Source organism: Phoenix dactylifera, unplaced genomic scaffold (assembly GCF_009389715.1).
Source record: "Phoenix dactylifera cultivar Barhee BC4 unplaced genomic scaffold, palm_55x_up_171113_PBpolish2nd_filt_p 000007F, whole genome shotgun sequence".
NCBI lineage: Eukaryota > Viridiplantae > Streptophyta > Magnoliopsida > Arecales > Arecaceae > Phoenix > Phoenix dactylifera.
The window spans coordinates 2,178,580-2,202,749 of NW_024067666.1; the positions used below are offsets into that span (position 1 = coordinate 2,178,580).

At 46.0% G+C, this 24,170-nt stretch overlaps 1 long non-coding RNA gene across 1 annotated transcript; it reads right to left on the reverse strand.

Annotated features, from left to right (window-relative positions):
• Positions 1–17,700: 17,700 nt before the first annotated feature.
• LOC120104504 lies at positions 17,701–20,617 on the reverse strand. Its single transcript, XR_005506897.1, has 2 exons — positions 19,459–20,617; positions 17,701–17,933 (listed from the first exon to the last, which is right to left on the reverse strand). It is a non-coding gene; the product is annotated as an uncharacterized LOC120104504 (long non-coding RNA).
• Positions 20,618–24,170: the final 3,553 nt, after the last annotated feature.

Here is a 24,170-nt window from a genome sequence, read left to right on the forward strand (position 1 = left end):
CTCATCCCTTTAAAAACTAAACTATTATCATTAGGATTTGTTATAATACATAGTGATGGTTTAAACATAACATCATATCCTTTATCACATAATTGACTAATGCTTAACAAGTTATGCTTAAGACCATCAACATATCTAACGTTATCTATAAAGGTAGAAGGGGTGATTTGAACTTTACCAATACCAATGATGTGACCTTGGTTGTTGTCTCCAAAAGTCACAGCACCTCCCTTCTTAGCTTCAAGGGTGAAAAATTGATCTTTATCACCCGTCATGTGCCTTGAACAGCCACTATCCAAATACCAGCAGTTTTTGTTGACCTTGGCTGCAAGACACTCCTACACAAGCAAATCATGTCATCTTAGGTACCCAAGTTTTCTTGGGTCCTTCATGGTTAGTCAAGTTGGTTCCTTTTGGAACCCATACCCTTTTATTTTTTCTTTTAGTTTTACTTTTCCTAAAATTACATGCATTTGCTTTATGTCCTACTATTCCACAACAAAAGCAAGTTATTTTCTTAATTTTAGTTTCCCCAGCTTTAACAAAGAAGTTACTAAGAAGTTTTTGCTTATTCCTTGGTTTATACCCTAAACCCGCTTTATTAAATACGGCTCGTTGATTATTAAGTATCATGTTTAACTTTTCAGAACTATATGTGAATTTTTCAACTAAGGGTTTGTATTTGTTTAGTTCTTTAGTTAATGTCTGATTTTCGGTTTTTAGATCATTTAGCTCTTTAGTTAGATCCTTGTTTAAGACTTGTTTATGGTTTTTGAGATCTAAAAATTCCTTTGTTAGTTTCTCAATATCTTTTGTTAAGGTGTTAGTCTTCTTAATTAGGAGTTGGTTGCTTGTCTTAAGTTCTAGATTTTCTTTGGTGAGATTATCTTTATCCTTAATTAATGAATCATGCTTATGAATATAACTTTGGTTAGTTACTTTTAGTTCTCTGTTTTTAACATTTATATTCTTATACTCAATCATTAATTCATTGAACGCATCATAAAGTTCATCAAATGTAAAATCAAAATGCGTATCGGAGATTACCTCATTTTCGTTGGCCATGAAACAGAAATTGGCCTTCTCTTCTTGTTCTTCATCCGATGATGAAGATGATGCGTCGGAGTCCGATAGGGTGGTGACAAGTGCCTTCTTCTTCTTGTACTTACTCCCCTTCTTCAGTAAGGGGCACTCTGCTCTTATGTGTCCCGGCTTCTTGCACTCGTAACACCCAATCCCCTCATTTTCCCTTTCCTTACCTTTGTCTCTGCGGTAGGAATTTGAGGGACCTCTCCTTTGATGATACGTCTTCTTGTGGTTGATAAACTTCTTGAACTTGCGCACAAGAAGTGCCTCACCACCATCTTCCTCATCTTCTTCCTCTTCACTGCTGCTGCTGCAAGACAGGTCCTTGTTAGAAGAAGTAGATTTTAAAGCTATTACCTTTTTCTTATGGGAGGACTCTTCCTCGTTGTGTTGTTTCATGGTAAGCTCATGCGTCATCAGGGATCCAAGGAGCTCTTCAAGTTGAAGCTTGTTCAAGTCTTTAGCTTCTTGGATCGCCGTCACCTTGGCTTCCCACGACCTTGGTAGACACCGAAGGATTTTCCTGACAAGTTCACTGTTAGTATAGTTCTTGGCAAGGCTTTTTAGGCCATTGACAATATCAGTAAACCTAGTGAACATGCTTGTGATTGTTTCATTTGAATCCATTTTAAATAGTTCATATTTATGAACCAAGATGTTTATTTTGGATTCCTTGACTTGATTCGTGCCCTCATGGGTCACTTCAAGTCTGTCCCAAATTTCTTTTGTAGAATTACAAGTTGAAACTCTATTGAATTCATTACGGTCTAAGGCACAATAAAACACATTCATTGCTTTAGAGTTTAGTTGTGCCTTCCTCATGTCATGTTCATCCCAATCCGTTTCTAGTTTGGGTACCTTAACACCCTCTACATATGTGGATGGGATGTATGGGCCATTCACTACAATGGTCCACATCTCATAGTCTTGGGCTTGGATGAATATTCTCATCCTAGCCTTCCAGTATGAGTAGTCGGATCCATTGAAGAAAGGAGGTCTTTGGGTGGACTGACCCTCAATGTGAGAAGATCCAAATGGGGTTGTCATTTTGATCTTTTAACTCTTGAGTGGAAGAGTTTTTGGCTCTGATACCACTTGTTGCCCAGATAGACAACCCAAGAGGGGGGGGTGAATTGGGTTTTTAAATTAACTTAGCTAATTAAAACTTTGTGGATGATTAACTAAATACTATAGCCAGTTATTTAATTAAAGCTAAGTGCTGTGAGTAATGTGTGGGGAAGAAGATGAGAGACAATGCACTACAAACACAAAGTTTTATAGTGGTTCGGAGCTAACCCTTGCTCCTACGTCCACTCCCCAAGTCTCACTTGGGAATTTCACTATAACCCCCTTGGATTACAGCCGGTTGTTTTGCAAGCTCACAACCGAACTTGTTGTTTTACGAGCTCACAACGAACTCGGTCGGTTTTTCCAGGCTCACCGACTAGAACCACTTCGATTGTTTTTCCGGGATCACAATCAAACCCTTACACTCGTTGGTTTTAAACCGGCTCACCAACCAACCTTAATCCCCTTGATTCAATCCCCCGATTGAATCAAGTAAATACACGAGATAGAAGAAAACAGAAAATAGCTTCTCAAAAAGCAGATTTAAAACAATATAATCGTAAAGGAGTTAGAAGCCCTCAAACGCTTTTAAGATGGTGAAGAGGTGTGGCTTCTGGAACTCCGGTCTCCTCTTGAAAGAGTGATCGACTTGAAAGCAGGAGAGGGAAGCTTTGAATGCTGGGAAGATGTTGGTGGAGCAGTAAATGCAGATCTTCCCTTTTTCTCGTTGAAGAGCACTTAGAGAGCTTGAAGACTTGAATGCTAGGAGTGGAATGTGTGTTCTCTACCTTGCTACAGTCTTCTGTGGCTATTTAAGCCAACCCCCACGGAAACTAGCCGTTACTCTGCTTTTTCTGGCCGTTCTGCACACTCTGCGCAGCTTGACAATGTGACCGTTGGTGGGTTGGAGTCGACTCGCGCGATCAGGAGTCGACTCGGCTGTAGCAGAAGTCGACTCGAGCTTTTCCGGAGTCGACTCGGCAACTGTTCCCAGTTTGAATTAAAGTTGCCGTCTTGACTGGGAGTCGACTCGTCTTGACCCGGAGTCGACTCGCCAACTTCTGGCGCTGACCTGGCAATTTTGGAGTCGGCTCATCCTCTGTAGTCCGTGGATCCAAATTTGAATTTTGTCCACTCGAGTCGACTCGACTGTCCTGGGAGTCGACTCGAATCTCAGAGCCCGAACTCCCGATTCTCTGTCTTTTGGCTCATCCAGTCTTGGAGTCGACTCGAACTTCCTTGGAGTCGACTCGGCTCTCAGTTTCCGAAAGTTGGTCTTCTGCCTTTTGACGTGAAGCTTGTCTTGGAGTCGACTCGAGCTGTCTGGGAGTCGACTCGAATCTCAGAGGCAGTAACATGGTCTTCTGTCTGTCGATGGTCGCACAGTCTCGGAGTCGACTCGCGTACTGCGGGAGTCGACTCGAATCTCAGAGTCCATAAAACGCTCTCTGACTTTTTCTTTGTGTACCGCTGGGAGTCGACTCGCGTTCCACTGGAGTCGACTCGAATCTCAGAGTCCATAAAACGCTCTCTGACTTTTTCTGTGTGTACCGCTGGGAGTCGACTCGCATTCCACTGGAGTCGACTCGAATCTCAGACCTGAAAAACTGCTCTTCTGTCCTTCTGTCTGTTTTCAGTCGGAGTCGACTCGTACTGATCAGGAGTCGACTCGAGCTCGTGCCAGTGACCTTGATACGCTTGGAGTCGACTCGTGAAACTCGGGAGTCGACTCGTATCTCAGACACTGGTTCATGCAGACTTCTTAACTTATCCAAAATGCTATGAACCAAGTCTAGAGACACTTGGACAGGATTTTCACTGAAACACTCAATTGAATTCATTAGTAATCACAAGATATACTCAAATGCTTTGAGCTCATCAAAATCAAACGGGGTTTTAATCGATCACTCCACACCTCGATAATCCTCAAGTGGCGCACGAAGTATTTCGGGTCGCGCTGCTTCCAGCCGACCAGGCCAAAATACGGTCCATGAGCTACGGCGCCTTCATGGACGCTACTCTTTGTTCTGCCGTCCGGGTAAGTTAGTCTTCCTGTCTGTACAGTTATGCAAGTTTTATCGTAGTTTCTTACGTTTCTCACGTCTCTTTTACAGCATTTGCACGAGACGGAGACGCTGATGCACATAGTGCAAGACTACCGGGAGCGGGCCCGGAAGCATCAGCGAGGGCACGAGGAGGCCGAGGTGAGGTGCCAGGCGTCCGAGGCCGAGCGCCAGGTGCTCCAAGCAAGGGTGGGAGCAGCCGAGGATGAGATTCGAGCTCTGACCGCCGAGCTCGAAGAGGAGAAGGGCGCGCACACGTTGGCGAGGTCCGAAGTGCGCGCGGTGGAGGCTCGTTTGGCCAAGGCCGAGCTGGCACTAGCCACCCGCGAGCAGGAGGTGGGGAATGCCCGCCTCAAAACCTTAGAGCTCGAGCGGGAAGTTAAGAACCTCGAGCGGAAAGCCGCATATCATGAGGCTCGGGAGCAAGAGGCTCGGGAGCAAGCCCAAGACGCAGTGAAGCTCTTCCGCGAGTCGGAGGAGTTCCGTGACCTCCTAGAAGAGGAGGGCGTGAACGGGCTGATTCAAGGCTTCAAGGACTTCCGCAACCAATTGCGGCAGCTCCTTCCCGACTTCGACCTGAACCTGCTCAGACCAGGAGCAGGGGTCGAAAGGTCGGAGGCGGAGGCGGAGGCAGAAGCTCCGGAGGCCGACCAGGAAGGTCTGGCCGAGGCGGCCGAGGCCGTCCCCGAAGTCACCGAGGTGGCCTCCGAGGCTGTTCCTGTTGCTGCCGAGGCTGCCGAAGAGGAGGCCTTGACCGCAGAGCCGGCCATTCCCGAAGCTGCCGAGGCCGAGCCTTAGTATAGTTTTTTTTTTTTTTTAAGTCGGGATGGTCCCCACATTTGTAAGGGCCGAGCCCGAGCTTTGTACTTAGCCTACGGGCTTTTTGAAATGAATATACATATATTTTCCGCAACTCGTAAGTGCCTGTGGTAGACTTAGGTTTCTCTGCTTGGATCCACTTTAGGCTCCAAGGACATAGGCTCTACGGTCCCAACTTCGTCCGCCACAATTGGACTTTCGTTTAGGCTCGGCACACCGAGCTTAGGTTCGAGTTTCCATTGCTCGGTCCTAAGACACGTAATACAGTGACGCTTGTCTAGGATGCGTTTGGGCTCGGGGGAATCTTTCCGAGCTTAGCTCAGAATTCGACCGAGCCCTAGGACTGTCACTAAGACTTTGAAGTTTAGTGAAGTCCGGACCTCGAGCCGCCGAGGCGGATGATCGGACTTTTTCCGACAACACGGGTTGGATCGCTCGTCAGCTCGTGATGAGGATTCATTGAGCTGACGGTATAGACCAAGTTTACTATTAAACGGTGCATGTAGGAGGGGCGAGGCCGAGCGATGACTGGCCCGGCCGGGTGCCTCGACGTCAGTCGGGGGTTCATTCAAGTAGTTACTTAACCAAGGATGAAAGTAAATTGAGAATGTAGAGACATTGAGTGGGTACCTGGTACCGTGAGCGTTCTTACGCCGAGGCCGTGAACTTTGCCTGGCGACTGAAAACGCTTTTATGCTCGGAGTCCGTTCTTTGGGGACGTCGGCAGAGAAGAATCCAAGTAAAAATAAATGAGATAATGTAAAGACGTTAATTGAACGGGTACCTGGTACCGTGAGCGTTCTTATGCCGAGGCCGTGAACTTCGCCTGACGACTGAAAACGCTTTTCTGCTCGGAGTCCGTTCTTTGGGGACGCCGGCAAGATAGAATCCAGCTTGTTGCCAATCACGGACTTTGCGCTGATCATGAACAGGAGAACGAGCCGAGCTCGCTGGTCGATGGAGAACGAGCCGAGCTCGTTGGTCGATGGAGAACGAGCCGAGCTCGTTGGTCGGTGAAGACCGCATCCCAACGTATCGGGGCATCCCGACGTATCGGGGCATCCCGGCCGTGGTCGGGGTAGGAGAACGAGCCGAGCTCGTTGGCTGAAGTCGATGGAGAACGAGCCGAGCTCGTTGGCCGATGGAGAACGAACCGAGCTCGTTGGTCGATGAAGACCGCATCCCGAAGTATCGGGGCATCCCGATCGTGGTTGGGGTAGGAGAACGAGCCGAGCTCGTTGGCTGAAGTCGATGGAGAACGAGCCGAGCTCATTGGCCGATGGAGAACGAGCCGAGCTCGTTGGTCGGTGAAGACCGCATCCCGAAGTATCGGGGCATCCCGACCGTGGTCGGGGTAGGAGAACGAGCCGAGCTCGTTGGCTGAAGTCGATGGAGAACGAGCCGAGCTCGTTGGCCGATGGAGAACGAGCCGAGCTCGTTGGTCGGTGAAGACCGCATCCTGAAGTATCGGGGCATCCCGACGTATCGGGGCATCCCGACGTATCGAGGCATCCCGGCCGTGGTCGGGGTAGGAGAACGAGCCGAGCTCGTTGGCTGAAGTCGATGGAGAACGAGCCGAGCTCGTTGGCCGATGGAGAACGAGCCGAGCTCGTTGGTCGGTGAAGACCGCATCCCAAAGTATCGGGGCATCCCGACCGTAGTCGGGGTAGGAGAACGAGCCGAGCTCGTTGGCTGAAGTCGATGGAGAACGAGCCGAGCTCGTTGGTCGATGGAGAACGAGCCGAGCTCGTTGGTCGATGGAGAACGAGCCGAGCTTGTTGGTCGGTGGAGACCGTATCACGAACTCACGAACATCTTCAGGAAGTCCACGTAGGTAATCCATCCCGAAATATCGAGGCATCCCGACCGTGGTCAGGGTAGGAGAACGAGCCTGGCACCATGAGATAGTTAGGAGAATTGGTGAGCTCGAACAAGTGCACAAACCATCACAAGTTATCATAAAATGAAATTTATGGTTGAATGATGGGGGACCCCTTGGGGTTCTACTGGTAGTACACGCGGAGATTTTCAGAGCTCCAGTTTCGTGGAATGGGAGTCCCATCTAGAGACTCTAGCTTATGAGTTCCGGGTCGGCGAATGTGCGTGACTCGGTAAGGTCCTTCCCAATTTGGAGCCAGTTTCCCTTGCTCAGTTGGTCGGGAGGCCTCAGCTCTTCTGAGGACAAGGTCCCCTGGTTTGAAGGATTTGACTTTGACCCTGGCGTTGTAGTACTGAGCTGTCTTTTGCTGGTACCTCGCCATGCGAACTCGGGCGGCCTCCTTTGTTTCCTCGATCAGGTCAAGGTTGCTCCTGAGCTGCAAGGAGTTGGAGCTGGCATCGTGATGTTCTACTCTTGGAGAAGGAAGCCCAATCTCCAACGGGATGACAGCTTCTGTTCCATATGTCAGATTGAAGGGAGTCTCGCCGGTGGGGACACGGAATGTGGTCCGATAAGCCCACAGGACATTGTATAGGTCCTCGACCCATTGTCCTTTGAATTTATCGAGCCTGGCTTTGAGCCCCTGCAAAATAGTACGGTTTGTTACCTCGGTTTCTCCGTTCGTCTGAGGGTGTGCGACCGAGGTGAAGCGGTGGTCGATGCCAAGCTCGAAGCAGAATTCTCTGAAATGGAGGTTGTCGAACTGGCGACCGTTGTCGGATATGAGGATGCGGGGGAGCCCGAATCTGCAAATTATTGATTTCCAGACAAAATTCCGCATCTTCTGCTTGGTGATCCGGGCAAGAGGCTCGGCTTCCACCCACTTTGTAAAATAGTCGATGGAGACGACCAGGAATTTTCTTTGCCCGATAGCCAGAGAAAATGGCCCTAGAATGTCAATTCCCCACTGGGCAAAAGGCCAAGGGGAGCTGATAGAAGTTAAGGGAGCCGAGGGTCGGCGTTGGACATTGGCGTTTCTCTGGCATCGGTCGCATCTTCGGACAAAGTCCACCGCATCCTTCTGGAGTGTCGGCCAATAATATCTTTGGCGCAAAATTTTATGGGCCAATGCTCGTCCTCCCAGATGGTTTCCGCAAATCCCTTCATGGACTTCGCGCATTGCATAATCAGCCTCTGTTGGGCGAAGGCATCTGAGGAGGGGAGAGGTGAAAGATCTCCGATAAAGCTTTCCCTCATGCAATATGTACCAGGTGGCGGAGCGCTTTATTCGGCGAGCCTCTCGTTCATCACTGGGGAGGACTTCGTCTTGCAGATAGCTGATGAGCTCGTCCATCCAGCTTGGCTCGGACTCAATACAAAGGGCCTGCTCGGGCTCCTCCGTACTGGGTTTTTGGAGATACTCCAGCGCTGCCGCTTTGGGGAGCTCACTCATGCGAGAGGACGCTAGCTTTGATAGCTGGTCGGCCCTAAGGTTCTCCGACCTGGCAATATGTTGGATGTGGAAAGAATCCAAGGTCGAGGCGAGATCCCGTACCTTCTGGAGATATTTCTGCATTGTAGGGTCTCTGGCTTCGAAGTCACCCATGATTTGGTTGACGACGAGCTGAGAATCGCTGAAGGCCTCCAAGTCCTTCACTCCTAGCTCTCTGGCCAGCTTGAGCCCGGCGACGAGTGCTTCGTACTCCGCCATGTTGTTGAAAGCAGGAAACTCGAGGCATAGGGCTTGCTCAGCGACCACCCCCTCCGGGCTGGTGAGGATGAGACCTGCCCCGCTACCCCCCGAGTTTGAAGAGCCATCGACATGCAAAGTCCATGTCAAACTCGGGGTCTGCTCCGTTGGTGGCTCAGGTTCAGGCTCGACCTCGTCTGGTACGGTGCACTCGACTATGAAGTCGGCGAGTGCTTGCGCTTTGATTGCCGGTCTGGGTCGGTACTCGAGGTCAAATTCTCTGAGCTCGATGGCCCATTTAGTGATCCGGCCTGCGCGGTCTGATCTTTGCAGAATCTGCTTTACTGAATGGTCGGTCAGCACGGCCATTGTGTGGGCTTGGAAGTAAGGCCGGAGCCTCTGAGCTGAGATGACCAATGCATAAGCAGTCTTCTCCAGCTTGGAGTATCGGGTTTCAGCATCCCTCAAGACCCGGCTGGTGTAATATACTGGTTTTTGGAGTTTGCCCTCCTGTCGGACCAGGACCGAGCTTACCGCCACAGGAGAAACGGTTAAATACAGGTAAAGAAGTTCACCCTGTTGAGGCTTTGTGAGCAGGGGAGGGGAAGCCAGAAGGTGCTTGAGCTCTTCAAAAGACTGCTGGCACTCGTCCGACCATAAGAAGTTCCTTGGCTTCTTGAGAGCCGCAAAGAATGGAAGGCAGCGCTCGGCCGAGCGGGAGATAAATCTCCCGAGAGCTGCAACTCGGCCCGTGAGCCGTTGTACCTCTTTAACTGTCTTTGGAGGCGTCATTTCTTGGAGGGCTCGGATCTTTTCAGGATTGGCCTCGATTCCCCGCTGTGTAATGATGAAGCCGAGGAATTTGCCGGAAGTGACTCCGAATGCGCATTTGGTTGGGTTGAGCTTCATCTGGTACCTTCGGAGTGTGGAGAATGCTTCATCAAGGTCAGCCACATGGTCTTGCGCCACCTTGCTTTTCACCAGCATGTCATCAACGTAGACCTCCATGTTTCGGCCTATCTGATCTTTGAAGATCCGGCTGAGCAGCCTCTGATAAGTTGCCCCGGCATTCTTTAAGCCGAATGGCATTACTTTGTAGCAGTAGGTTCCCCCATCGGTGATGAAAGCCGTTTTTTCTTCATCTTCTGGCGCCATGCGGATCTGGTTGTATCCGGAAAAGGCGTCCATGAAGGCTAACAGCTCGTGACCCGAGGTGGAGTCCACGAGCTGGTTGATTGATAAGTGCTAAATAATGCATAAATTAACCTTTTATTCATAGCACTTATCATTATTTTAATTCACATATTTCGTAAATTTAACCATAAAATATGTGTTACCATCATCATTGCATTTTAATAATTATCAGAGGTAATTCGAGTTGATTTAATTATTTAATGATTAAGCCTAATGAATGCAGGTCAAGTCAAACTTATTTGGGATGATCCCTGAACCCAAATCATATGCACCCCGCAAATCAAGACCCTCTGATTCAGTCACCCAACTCTTTTTCCACATGATCCAATTTTAATCTCAAAAACAATAAAATCCCTTCAATTATTTGTTTCTCAGATCTCAAAGCATATCATCTTAGTTGCGCGGATCCCAAAGCCTCATCCCATCTCAGCCATTCAACTTGCATCACCCAACTCCACGCCTCTCAAACCCATTGTTTTCCCATGTGTTGGAACAAAGAACAGACCATTCCCATACACGTTGATTCTCCCGTTTCCAGCACCCATGGATAAAGTCCAACTTCCCCTGCATCTCGGATTACATCCTTATCACATACATCCCGTTCGTAATCCATCTTTATCCCAAAGCCGTCCCAGCTTCATCCCTTCCGCGTTCAAAGCCTCAGCTCATCTCCCCTTCATTTCGTTTAGCATCCATCTTCATTCCATCAACCGCATTCAACCCATAATGCAACTCCATCCTCCCGAGCCTCACGGACCAGCAAACACGGCATCTAAGCTTATTCTCCCCTGTTCCGGATCACTTAACATCCGTTCCCAACCGTGAGCTTCATCCAAACTCCCCGATTAATCTCAACCTCATCCGCGAGCCATCCCGCGATGCAGATCAAGCTTCCAGCACATTCACTCCCAGCCGAGCTTCTCCGCATCCGTCCCGAGATCCCACGAATCAGAGAATCCCATCTTCCATCTCCATGGGATAAAGTCAAATCTTATGAACTTCCCAAACCTCCCAGCTATCAGCCGATTTCTTCCCAGGAACAAAACAACATCAGCTTCCGGTTCCCTTGTTCCGAGCTCATCTTTATCTCGAACCAAATCCAAACTCCATCCCATCCGTATTTGTTCCTAGCATCCTCCTTCTCTCTCGATTCATCCTTATCTTCTTCCCAACGATTTCCGCCATCTCAACTGTGAGCAACATCCCTTGCATCCGAGAATCAAGCCAACTTTATCCACCCACGCCTCCCCTGTTTCGCTTGCTTCATCTCCCAAGCCTCTTCTTTCGGATCACCTCCCACCAAATCTAGCTCCTTCCAATGTCCAGAAAGCAAGCATCCCAAAGGATCAAGGTGACTTCAGCCAACCAATCCAGCCGTTTGGTGAGCTTCAAGGATCCAGCGATCAACTCCATCCAGCAGTGTGTCCAAGGATCAAGGAACAGAGCCTTACAGATCACTCCCTTCCAATTCATCCCAGCGTCCGTGAGCTCCTTCCAACTTCTCCCGCATCCGGATCTCCCGCGGCCAACAAATCTCAACTTTCCCAACGACCGGATCAACTCCAGCCAGCCATCCTTATCCCACATTCAAGCTTATCCTTCGCACGAAACAGGGGAGGAGAGAGGGCTGGTGAAGGCTATAAAAGGAGGAGGAGACGGATCCCATGGCATCTCTTCTCGGGTGGAAGTCCCATAGAAATAAAAAACAGAGGAGGGAGAGAGGTTTGGATATTTTGGGAATAACTTCCCATGTATATAAAAAAATAAGAATGAAGTGCTGAGGGAGGAAGAAAGGAAGCTGATCATGATGCAAATGGGAGCCCGCTGCTGTGCTGCTGCTGCCGCCCACAACTTCATGGAAGGCTGATCTTCTCTAGGGCCGATTGTAGCCCTAACAAAGGGCCAAGAGTTTTATATTTTTGATTTCTATTCTTGGAGTTGTATAAACCTTATTTTGCTTCTAATGAATATTTTATTTCATCTCATATTTAATTTCTGTGATTTTAAATGTGAAGTTTATACAACTGCTCTTCATGATCACTAAGTAAATATAAAATAGTCCATGCTTAAGGAAGATGCAATGTGCTGCCACCTTAGATTAGGGTAGACATTTCATGCTAACTAAAGATGGATTATGCCTAAATTACTTTTGTGAATTTCTATTTAAATGCTTATTAGGCTTGTAGCCAATTTGCATGTTTATCCAAGAATAAATTAAAATATAATTAATCCTTCTTCCGATGTTAGTGGTGAATTTCTTGCCCTAGGTTCTCCCAAACTGATATCATTTTAATTGCATTTTCTTTATTAAATTCCTTAGTTTAATTTTCTTCACAAACTCTTCCTTTTAAATATTTTTATTTTTAAGAAAACAACTATACCCCAATCCCTGTGGATCGATACCCGTAATCACTATCCTACCAGATACGTGCTATTGCGTGGTCTTTAAAGTTGACTGTCATCGATGCTGGGGAGTGGGAAGCTGTCCTTTGGGCAGGCTTTATTCAGGTCGGTGTAGTCCACGCACATGCGCCATTTTCCGCTGGCTTTTTTGACGAGGACCACATTGGCGAGCCACTCCGGGTAGGATATCTTCCGGATGAAGCCAGCTTCAAGGAGCTTGTCAACCTCCTCGGCTGCTGCTCGTTGTCGTTCAGGGGCGGCGCCTCGCTTCTTTTGTCGCACGGGCTTGCAGGTTGGCTTTACTTGGAGCCGGTGGACCATGATTTCTGGATCTATCCCCGGCATATCCGCGAGCGACCATGCGAAGACGTCCATATTGTCCCGCAAGAAGTTGACGAGGCGATCCCTTTCGCGCTCATTGAGGCCAGAGCCGACCTGCACGGTTAGCTCGGGAAAGTTTTCGCACCGAGGAACTTGGATCAGTAACTCACCAGGCTCTACCCGCTTTTTCTGAGGGTTGACCCTTGCCTCCAGAGTTTTAGTTGAGGGCTGGTCGGTTGCTAGGACAGGCACCTCAGCTGGTCGTTTCGCCTCGTGGGTCGCCATGTAGCATCGCCTCGCTACCGTTTGATCCCCACGAACCTCGCCAACTCCTTGGCCGGTGGGAAATCGCATGAGCAGGTGATGAGTCGAGACTACCGCTCGGAGGGCGTTGAGACCTGGTCTTCCCAAAATGGCATTGTAGACCGAGGGCAGGCGTATCACGAGGAAGCTCATCCCCACAGTACTTTCACGGGGGGCGAGCCCGACTGTGACCAGGAGGTCGACCTCGCCCTCTACTGGGACTGAATCCCCCGTAAACCCAACTAATGGAGCATTCATCCTCCGTAGTTGCTCTTCTGTCATTCCCATTTTACAGTAGGCATCAAAATACAAAACATTCGCCGAGCTTCCATTATCGATCAAGATGCGTTTTACATCAAATTTATTTATAATCATGGAGATGACCACGGCATCATCATGGGGGGTTTCGACTCCCTCTAAGTCATCGTCTGAAAAGGAGATGGCTTCCGAGACGCGCAGGCGCTTTGAGGAGGTCCCTTCCCCTGACGCTTCTCCAACCGGGGGCCCGCCTCGGATGGTGTTGATGGTGCCGGCGATGGGCCTGTTGGCATTTGAACCTTCAGGCTGTGTGGCTCCTTCGGCTGGCTTCTTTTCTTCGCGCCGGCCTCGTACAAATCGATCGAGCACCCCTCGGCGGATGAGTGCTTCGATCTCATTCCGGAGCTGATAGCAGTCCTCGGTATCATGGCCGTGATCCCGGTGGAAACGACAATACTTCCGGGGATCACGCCGAATTCCGGAGTCTCATTTCGGAGGTGGGAGCCGGATGTAGTCTTGCCCCTCGATCTCCATGAGGATTTCGGCCCGAGGAGCAGTGAGGGGAGTGTAGTTTTCATACCTCCCTTCGAGTGCACGGGCCCGTGGTGGGAACCTCGGGCGGAGTGGTGACCTCTGCTGAGGCGGTCCCCGTAGTCGGGGTGGACTCTTCAGGCGGGGCGGATTTTTAGCTCGGCGCGGGGACGGGCTTCTGGGCTGGCCACGCTCCTCGCGGCGTCTCTTCTGTTTCTTGGGGTTCTGCTCGGCCCCGCTCCGCCTAACAGCCACGGCTTCCTCAGCCTTGGCGTACTTTCGCGCCCGAACGAGCATTTCGGTGAGGTCTGCAGGAAAGTTCTTCTCGATAGAGAAGAGGAACCTGTAAGACCGGGCTCCAGTCTTTAATGCCGACATGGCGATTGACTGGTCGAGTTTCCGGACTTCCCATGTTGCGGCGGTAAACCGGTCCAAATACTCCCTGAGGGATTCTCCCTCCTTTTGTTTAATATCAAGGAGGGAGTCCGATGTCCGCCGCTGGGGCTGGCTGGCGGCAAAATTGCCGGCGAACTGCCTGCCGAGCTGCTCAAAAGAGGAGACAATACTCGGCTTCAGCCCGGTAAACCAAAGCCGGGCCGGTCCTCGGAGTGTCGCTGGGAAAGCTTTGCACATCATGGCCTCCGAGGCTCCTTGTAGGGCCATTAAGACCCGATAACTTTCTAGGTGGTCAAGGGGATCAGCCTTGCCGTTGTAAGGCTCCACCTGGGGCATCTTGAACCGTAGTGGGACCGGTTCGTCTTCAATCTCCTGGGAAAAGGGGGACTTCGTGGTGAACTCGAAGTCACCATCACGTCCCGATTTTCTTCCGTGGAGTGCCTGGATCTGGCGCTCCAGCTTCTCGACCTTCTTGTCGAGTTCATCATTCTGGAGGATCGCTGCAGCGGTTCGTTCGGGTGCAAGTTGCCCCGGAACCGACTCAGCCTCCGAAGGTTGTGGCCAGCCACCAGGGCCTCTGACTGGGTGTTCTCTCCAGAGGGAGGCCTGGACTTGAGAGTCCTGACCTCGAAGGGAAAGTCCGCTTGTAGGGGGCTCTGGTTGAGCTGGAGCCGGAGGAAGCGGTACCGTCGGGACGCCCCTGGGTTGCAAGCCTTGGACAGCGGTAGCCAAGGCTTGCACCTGTTGCACCAGGGCATCAAACTGCTCCGGCCGAACTTGAGGAGTTAACTCGGCCGGGGGCGGCGAGTTCTGGACAGAGTGTTCAGGACTGGGTGGAAGACGTCGAGAGGCATTGGAAGCCCCTTTACTTCTTAGTTTCATGGCAGCAACTCGGGCCCTTCCTCTAGCGCCAACTATTGCTGGAAATTGGACCCGGGGGCTGCCGCGAACCAAGGGGGGAGGAACTCCGCTGCCGGGACGGTGGACGGCGGTGGCGTCGACTGGTGGCGTTCTCCTGGAGAGTCCTGCAAGAAAGCCGGTGGCCGGGCTTTCCGGCGCCGGCCCTCCGAAGCTTAAGTCAGAGGGGGCTAATATGTGGGGGGAGTAAAGGAGGAGAATGTTTGTTCTCTGTGTGTATCTTGTGTCCGTTCTGTGTTGTTCTTTTCTTTTTCCCCAGGTTCCCTTTTATAGGAAGATATTATGTTACCTGGGAGGTGACAGGGGGATTTGTCCTCTTTTGTGATAATTGGGCATGATTTTGCTCATTAATGGCGTAGTGGAGAATAAGGCCGGATCAGACCGGAGTCAGGGAGCTGTCGCGGTTGATCGGACCCGTTGGGGTGGTTGAACCGCCGGCCGTGGTGGGCCTGGGGTTCATAGATGGTAAGTGCATTAATTGCTGAGTGAACCGGCGGTCAGAAAGAGCCATACGCTTTGATGGTTCAGTGATCCGGAGATCATCTTGAGCCGTGTTCATTTAATGACTGAGTGCATCGGAGGCCTGAGGAGGTCTCATGCATTAATGATGGGTCGTGCCGAATACCTGTGGAGACCTCGTGCCTTGATGACTTAGGGATGGTGGCAGGTTGTAGTGGAGTCATGTATTTAGTTGTCAAATCCTTTAAAGGTTTAGACGGAAATTGGGTATTCGGCTAAGGCATGGGCCTGGCACGGGTGCCGAGCTGAGCTGGTCACCTAGTGGAGTGTCCTGTGGCGGGATTGCTTCTGGTCGGTACTTTCTAGTCGAGCGCCTCTCTGGTCGGCGCTCTTTGGTCGGGCGCCTCCGAGATGGCATGACTTGGGTTTTCCCCCAACAATACTTTTGTTAAAGATGAAGCTAGAAGGTTATCTTCCAGATGCAGATTATGTTTTGCATGATGTTGATGAAGAAGATTATGGTCATCTTCCAGATGCCTGGATGTTTTGCATGGGCAGAGGAATTGCAAGAGGAGGAAACTTTGTGCAGCCACAATAAGAAGCTTGCTTTTGCACTCGGAGTTCAGAACTTGAATGTAGAATCAATTATTCCAAGTGTTTAAGAACTTGAGGATTTGTGGGGACTGCCACAATGCTATCAAGCTGATGGTAATGATTATCACTAGGTTCCATCATTTTAGGGATGGTTCTTGTTCATATCAGGCCCTATGGTGACTAGTAAGATATCCTACTTTCCTTATTCATTACTCTACAAATTAACATAATTTATTCCATCATCATTCTAGAGAAAATCCCTTGACAGCTACTCCTTCACAGTAATATTCATACATATGCACAAAATTTTGCTAATTAACCCTAGGATAACTAGAGCTAGGTAAATATTTTAATGTCTGAACTATCAAGTGCAAGTTCAAATTTCCACAAACAATATGAAACAAATAAGCCAATAGAGTTCGTTCAATTATATGATTAGGTTCTCAGTCCTACGTCATATCCAATAAACAGGCCTACATCACGATAAGAACTTGCACAGGTATAATTCGTGAATCAATTAAAACCCCTTGTCTCGTGACTCGGGAGACATAAAGCTTTCAAATCTTCAATGACATGGAAAGAGGATGATGAACAGGGTTGTCCTACAAGTAGGTAGATGACTAGAGCCCAGATACATCCTGCATTGCAACTATCACGTCCCGAACCAATATCCGAATTGCTACGTGACACGACACATATTTTCTAAGACAAAGCTCTAAAAAAAATACAGAGCCTGAAAAATTTATTATAACCCCAATATTATTGGATAATAATGATCATAATTTATACCAAATAACAAAACTAGTATAATTATGAAATTTAATCACTTATGTGGTTTTAGTGATGGCCTATTTATTTATCCTTTCACTCATGATTCTAACCACAGCAAAGTACCAAGCATCTTGCATCTTTGAAAGAAAAAGAAAGCATGAATACCCACACATTCACACTAAGTATAAGTTTGAAAATAGTAAGAAATTGTTATACATATAACGAAATCACAAACCGATTATCAATAATGCTCGAATAACTAGTATATATATGTATATCAAATATCAATAGAAATTCAACCACTCAAGAGTGATATATCATACGAAATCTCATAAATCTTTAATAGTATTTTGAAATAACTTTTCATTTCATTCCTTTTTAACCCAATCCAGATCTAAGGTTAATTATTTTTTCAACTTCCAGCCAAATTTCGGTGATGGGACAATCGATAGTGTCACATTTCTGGCCTATGATGGGACAATCGATAATAATGAGATCAGCTCAAAGTCCTTGTTCATTCAATCAAGTTCACATCCACATACTAATTCTTCTTGCTTCTAGCTTTAGATCAACCACAGTTACGTTGACAGAAAAATCGATAAGTGTCACGTTTTTTTGCTCGTGATGGGGCAATCAATATAACATAATTAGTCTAAAGCACCACATTTATTAGCCTATGATGCATACACGCAGTCTTTTTAGCTGCTTCCAAACCCCTGGAGCCATTAGATCTTGTGATGTGCAATAACGGTCCCAAGGGTCCAGTATCCTACAATGTAACGCGTTAGAGTTGGGCTCACTAGCAATTGGAACATCTAGGCATTCTGATTTTTACTTCTAACATATCAATATAATTCCGACAAATAATAGTTTTACCTCTACTTATTTTTCCTTTGCATGTGCTAGCATTCCCCTTCACATATTGCTAAACAAGGAACCATCAAATAATTAGAATATAAAAAGAAATACCATCATATTCATCGTATCATTGCATAAGTTCATAACCAACATACAGAATTCCAATTTATTTGGTCTTATAAAAGCAGTATTTGGGTGAAACAACCATTAAGTACACGCCAACGAACGAAACGTAGTTCCTGCTGATACATGAAGACCTATCATAAAGTTAGAGCACTAATATCTTCCTCCAAGATCCTCAAATTGGATGCATAAAATCTATCTGCAAAAGAAAAGAAAGAATGACAGCAACATCAAATCAAAAAAAATGATCACTATTATGAGCACATGTGAAGTACTTCAGAAAATCAAGTAAAAAATATGCATGATACCATGAACATATATAATTTTCCAAAAATTCACCTACTCCATGTATACAGTTTGCTGCACGTCCTTGAATTAGTTGACAGTAAACAATAAGATGCAGACTTAGGATACAAGGGGTGGAAGAGAAGCATGATTATAAATCTCGATCGCACTTCTCTTTAACCAGATCTTCAAATCCTTCATACTCAGTATCCAGTCCCGAAATTACTAAGCCGAGACCAGTAGAAGGCTTCTTAGGCTCAGTTTTGCGTGGACTACGGATACTAAAACAGTAAAGTTCTCGCTACATATAATGTAAAAGCAGAATACCGTCTCACAAATCTAACAACAACAAATATGTGGAAGGATCACCGAAAAAGTTACCAAAAAATTAATACAAATGGCTATAACATATCTTAGACTTTAAAATTCAGGTTATTTAGTCCCGAGTTAAAAATAAATAAATAAATAAATCTCCTTTAATGCCCTCTTCTCTGCATAATAATAATAGAGATTTTGGATTGGAAAGTCACTCAAAATTATTGACCTTAACCCTGTGGCTCTTTTTTACCATTTCACAAAGTGAGAAATAACCTTAGCAATTAACACTCTAAGCAAAAAAACCAAATTATTTCTAAAAATCCTTTCAACTTGTAATCTTTATTTGAACTCTAAAAAGAATGGCCAGTACTTGAAATTCTTGAGTCATAGTGGTAATTTGAATGCTCTTTTGTTCCAAAGAGTTGATCTGTGTATCCTTTCATTTCTGCCCACATTCAACCTTCCTTAAGGTATACATTACTCTTCAAATTAACATAATTTGTCCCATAACCTTCCATACTTCAACTGGGAAAAAAATGACACAAATTCTAGCATCTCCGAAGTGCTCTGTTTACTTATGTACTTGCAGTCAAATTTCTTTCCTCAGTACTCATAGCACATTTCAGTTAACAACATTTTAGGCATCTTCTCCATTTCCGCAATCTCAGGATACTTCATAAGCGCTTTGGCAAAAAACATCTAATGTCAAAATTTTGCTATTACCAATAAAGTTTGCCAATTTGGTAAATACATCTCATATCATGCTCACAAAAAAGCAACGTATTACGTATCAAATATCATGATAAAGTTTAGTCCACCACTTGATATCTTGCCCAAAATGCAGCCGAGTGAAGTGGGTTACTAGGATGGAATGAGAAAATCCCTCGACAGCTACTCCTTCGTAGTAATATTAATAGATATGCACAACATTTTGCTAATTAACTTTTCGATAGCTAGATCTAGCTGCATAGTTTAATGTCTGAACTATCAAGTACAAGTTCAAATTTACTTAATAGTACTAACAAACAAAATGAAACAAATAAATCAATAGAGCTCGGTCAAATAAACATGTCTTCGTCACGATAAGAACTTGCAAAGGTATAATTCATGAATCAATTTACCCCCTTATCTCTGGACTCTGGAGCCGTAAAGCTTTCAAATCCACATGGAAAAGGGATGGTGAACAGGGTTGTCCCACAAGCAGGTAGATGGCTGGAGCTCAGATGCATCATGGACTGCAACACAAACCAAGTAAGAAGGACAAGAATCCAAAGTACATAATAAATTCTCTCTTCACATGCCTCGGAGATTGTTCCTCTTTCCAATGATAATTCCTTTTATATTTGACTACATAGTATGATACTACGCTAGTACTGCTATCAAATATGCATTGGGAGCAACAAAAAATCAATGAAGTAACACCGAGTTATAAAATATAAAATCAATACCGAAAATAAGTCTCTTTGATCAAAAGCATAACCAGATAGCTGAGGCTCCATGAATAGATTTCATGCTGTTCGAAAATCAAAGCAGAAGAAACGCCAGAATAAATGTGAGATCGAACAAGAGAAAGCCAAGACTGTAAATATATCGGAATGAAAGGATTGGGATATAGTTCATTTTACCACTGGGTTTGGGTTGGGTTTGGTGAGCCGGCTTTATTTTAGTGGGTGGCACGGTTTGGCCCGGGCGAAGCTATGCGGAGATGTGGTCGGTTCAATAGAACCGTCTGGGTCATGGACTCGTAAGGTATTGAATCGAACCGGCATTCTCTTGGCGAAGCCACAGTAAGCCAAAGTTGTATAGGGATGTAAGATATTGCAACGTTTGCATTCGCAAGTTCAAGTATGGGACTGTTTAGTGTTTAGAGAGGCTACAAAATTTCCATATCCTATTTGGTAGTGGTAGAAGCTTCGAAAAGCTCATGGAGGACATCTAAGTGCAGCGGGAAGTGGTCATTCTTGAGGTCCTAAGGATACTGGTCCAATTTGGTGTCACTAGGCTCGAAGCAAATATGGATGGGCTTCAAATCAGATAATAGGTGCGGCCTGTGGTAAAACAATGATTCTACTCTGGAGACTTTGTATACAATGATGATATCTCACCAAATATATGTAGGCAATTATAGAAAGAGATACGATTTGCAAATTTATCACACCTTAACAGAGAAGACTAGTTTAGCCAAACAAGATTTGGATAGGAATTCTAAAATGTATGATGATATAGAGAAAAATCCCATTTTTGTTCGACAAAAAAAAGCATGATATTTGGAAAACAAAATGTTACCTCATTGCGAAGGGAGAACCTTATGTGCTCTACTCATGATCTTCAACATAATCATTTTAAGTTGGTGCTGAATGCCGAGGGACTCTTGGAGATGAATCCGGATCCATCAAGATCTTTGGCATATACGTAGGGGATATGTTCAATCTTGGGCCAATCTAAGCCATCCTTGAGGCATCGGCGGAGTAGTTGGTCATTGGCCTTGATCTCAAGCTTGTTGAGTGCAGGGAAGTCAGGTTGTCCTCTATGTAACCACTCTGGCAGGGCAAGCATTGCACGATCTTTCAACTTCAATGTTTTCAAGCTAGGAAGGTCTGAAACAACCTCTAGATTAGGGCTGTCAGATATTTCCAATTCTTTGACCGAGGAAAACTCCCTGATTGCTTTTAGACTATCGCAACATTGTATCTGCAGCTTTGTTAGGGTAGTAGCATGGTGAACAAGGCTAGAAGGAAGAGACTTCAACATTGGACAACGATAAAGTGTCAATTCTTTTAACTTTGATTCATCATCCTTCACCTCCCATTCCCATTCCTCCCAATTGGGCATGTTTCGAAATGTCAATATTGTTAACTTTGGAAAAATTTGCATCCTGCCACCTTGATCATTGCTACAATCAGGTTTCTGACCCAAAAATTCAGTTCCAATCTTTTTGACAGCAGATGCATCATTTATCGAGAGGTGATCCAAGTTGGGGAGCTTCCCCATGTTAGAGATAATACTGAATCTCTGCCACAATCATCTCTAGATGATTCTTCGGATCCTCCAGCTAATTCTGCAGTCAATACTTTCCTAATTTAAGCTGAATCTCTACCACAATCATCTCCAGATGATTCTCCGGATCCTCCAGCTAATTCTGCCAATACTATACTAATTATAGCTGATCTCACACGATTACATATGACAGTTTTGTACAGCCTAACACACTTATTATTTTTCCTTGTAAAGCTTGTTTTCTATACATAAACCATGTACAGTACATCTATATTAATGCAATACATTGAAGGCCTGGTATGTTTTTGTACCGCCTGTTATCTTTCATGGTATCAGAGCCTTGCAAACATCAAGTTCTGCCATTAACGTTCCTATGGCGCACTCTGATGCTACTTCCTCTCAACAACCTAATCTGCCTACTTTGAATGTGAAGTTGTCTGGCCCTGATGACTACCTTGGTTGGGTGGCTATGTTCCTGCCACTACTTCGAAGCCATGATCTTATTGGCTTCGTTGATGGATCAAAACCAGCACCTCTGCAATTTGTTAATGATGCTGCAAAGATTGCTGGTACTATTAATCCAGAATATGCCAGATGGTATAAACTGGATCAAACTCTACTTACCTTCTTACTGTCTACTCTAGCACCATCTCTGCTCTCTTCTATGTATGGATTGAATACTTCACAATCAGCTTGGGAATCAATCACTACAAGATTTGCTTCCCAATCTCGATCCAGAATCACTCACCTCAAGAAGCAATTGCAGACTCTACAGCAAGGTAACCTCCGCTGTTATGAGTATCTAACCTAGGCTAAGCTCTTTGCAGATCAACTCTCAGCTGTGGGACAGCCAGTCTCAGATGATGATCTTATCTCTTACGTCACAAATGGCCTGAATCCTCACTTTGCTGGATTTATTACTCCTCTGACATTCTCTCTGCGACACCAGGCTATGAGTTTCACTGATTTCCATTCAGAATTACTTAATTATGAGATGATGCTTGATCAGCTCAATAAACAGACAATTACTCCTGAAACTGGTCCTGTTGCATTCTATTCAAACAGGCCTAGTACTCCACGCAGGCCACGATTTCCACCACTAGCAGCACCAAAACCTAACTTTGGTCGAGCAAATAACCTTGGACCAGGTAACATACCCCTCTCTGCACCTACAACTTCTTGCTGCCAGTGTAAACAGTGTGCTTGTCAAATTTGTGGAAAACTTAATCACAAGGCATTGGACTGCTACAAGCGATTTGACTATGCCTTCCAAGGAAGACATCCACCACAGGAACTTGCCTCCCTTGCTACACAGAACAATGCTCCCAGAGCCCATTTTGCTCATCAAAATGATCAGTGGTATATGGACACAGGTGCTAACACCCATGTTACATCAAATGTTGCAAATCTTGAATATCCTCAGGCTCCAGAAGGTAATACATCAATCGGTGGTGTAGGTAATACCTCTGTCTTACCTATTAAACACATTGGTTCAACATCCATTCACACACCACATAAAACCTTCATTCTTAAAGACATTGCTCACTGCCCAGATGCCTCTACAAATTTGATTTCAATCTATAAATTTTGTGCTGATAATAATGTCCTGATTGAGTTTTCTAATCGTGGCTATGAAATTAAGGACATACAGACGGGGGCTGTTCTGCTGGTGGGACACAGTAAACAGGGACTCTACCCTCTTCATCAACAACAAATCTCTCAGAATAAAGCTAAATGTCTCACTGCTCTTTTTGGAGTTAACACTTCACGAGCAATGTGGCACAAGCGACTTGGTCATCCCTCCTCTTCCAATCTCAATAAAATCTTTCAATTCCAGCATCTTCCAGTTCAAAATGTTTCTATCTCAAATCATGTCTGCGATTCATGCCAATTAGGAAAACATCATCAACTCCCCTTTCCAGATTCAATAAGAAAGTCTACTACTCCTTTGGAATTAATCCATTCTGATGTATGGACATCTCCTGTCCTATCTCTTAGTGGATGCAAATACTATGTAATATTCATAGACGATTACAGTAGATTTTGTTGGTTGTATCCTTTATTCAATAAAGCTGATGTGTTTTCTTGTTTTGTCAAATTCAAGACCCTTGTTGAAAATCAATTCTCGAGTACCATTAAACAATTCCAAAGTGACAACGGTGGTGAATACTTGTCTAATCAATTTAAAGATTTTCTTGCAAATCATGGAATTCACCATCGTCTAACTTGTCCTCATACGTCTCAGCAAAATGGCATAGCTGAGCGTAAACATAGACATATCGTCGATACTGGCTTAACACTTCTTGCTGAATCAGGTTTATCAAAATCCTTTTGGGTTGATTCATTCCTCACTGCAGTCTATCTTATAAATAGACTTCCTTCTGTCACCCTTAGTCACGAAACACCTTATTTCAAACTGTTCAAATGTCATCCAGATTATCGTCCTCTAAGAGTATTTGGATGTAAGTGTTTCCCTCTTCTCAGACCATACATGCCAAATAAACTTTCTTATCGTAGCATCCCTTGTGTCTTTGTTGGTTACTGCTCTCAACAAAAGGGATACAGGTGCTATGATCTTCAATCTCGCAAAGTGTACATCTCTCGCAGTGTCATATTTGATGAGAATTGCTTTCCTGCTCGCGAGTCCAACACACATGTGTCTCCTACATCAACTCAACCTCCTAAAGATACTCATGCCACGCAGTTAACTCATTCAGGTACATTTCCTATACCTTTTCTACCAGATATCGTACCACCTCTACCCGCCAACACCAATCCACCAACTGAGCCTACGACCTGTACCAATCAACCCAACTCACCAACTTCCTCACAAACT